Consider the following 1071-nt stretch of genomic DNA (forward strand, 5'->3'; position numbering starts at 1 on the left):
CAACACAATACAACTCACAGCGAAGACAGAAAACCCCTAACCCAATAAATCATATTAACAACCCCCAGTCCTATTGCACCCAGTGTGAACATGTTACACATTACGCCGGCCCTGCAAGTCCATCATACTACGTGGTTATGATGTTATTTCGCATTCAGGACTGACAGCCCATTTCTGACAGATGGCAGTTCGTCAATAAAGGCGGACCTCGAGTTATGACCGCCAACGGAGCCCAAAATTTGCTGAGCACATTGTAAGCCGCCCTGAGTCTTCGGAGAAGGGCGGCATATAAATCAAATTAAAAAAAAAAAAATTCTATCGCTAAGCAGAACATTTATTGAATTTTTTTTTTGCCCCATTTTACGACTTTTCTTGCCACAGATATTAAATGGATCACTGCAGTTATTCAGTCAGTCCAGGGGTCTGCAACCTTAAACACTCAAAAGAGCCATTTCGACCCGTTTCCCACAGAAAAGAAAACACCGGGAGCCACAAAAACCCTTCCCGTGCCTGACTATTTCTTGAGCGCCCACAAAACTAGCCGATGTAGTCGAATTAAACGTTCTGTTTTCTTCTGAAACTTTCCTTTTCTTGGATTTATCCATGGTTGGCCTACCGGGGGTTGAAAAGCTCAATAAATCGCGTACCGGCGGGTGTCGCACATTGGCGGTTGGGACGCATATTTTGAGCGACGGAGCCGCAGCAGAGGAGTGAAAGAGCCACATGCGGCTCCAGAGCCGCAGGTTGCTGACCCCTGAGTTAGTCGCACGGTTGTTATGTGAACCTGGCTTCCCCCACTGACTTTTCTGTCAGGTCGCAAAAGGGGATCACTTGACCCCGGGACACTACAACCGTCATAAATATGAGTCGGTTGCCGAGCGTCTGGATTTTGATCACGCGGCCATCGGGGAGATGCTGCAACGGTCGTCGAGTGTGAAAAACGGTCATCAGTCACTTTTTTCGGTGCTGTTATAACTTTGAACGGTCACTAAATGAACTGTTGTAAGTCGAGGACTATCTGGACATTAAAATGCAGGCAACAAAGTTAGTGCTTGGCTAGAAACAGACCAA

Source organism: Pantherophis guttatus, chromosome 18, assembly GCF_059756535.1.
Source record: "Pantherophis guttatus breed Tessera chromosome 18, ASM5975653v1, whole genome shotgun sequence".
Taxonomy (NCBI): domain Eukaryota; kingdom Metazoa; phylum Chordata; class Lepidosauria; order Squamata; family Colubridae; genus Pantherophis; species Pantherophis guttatus.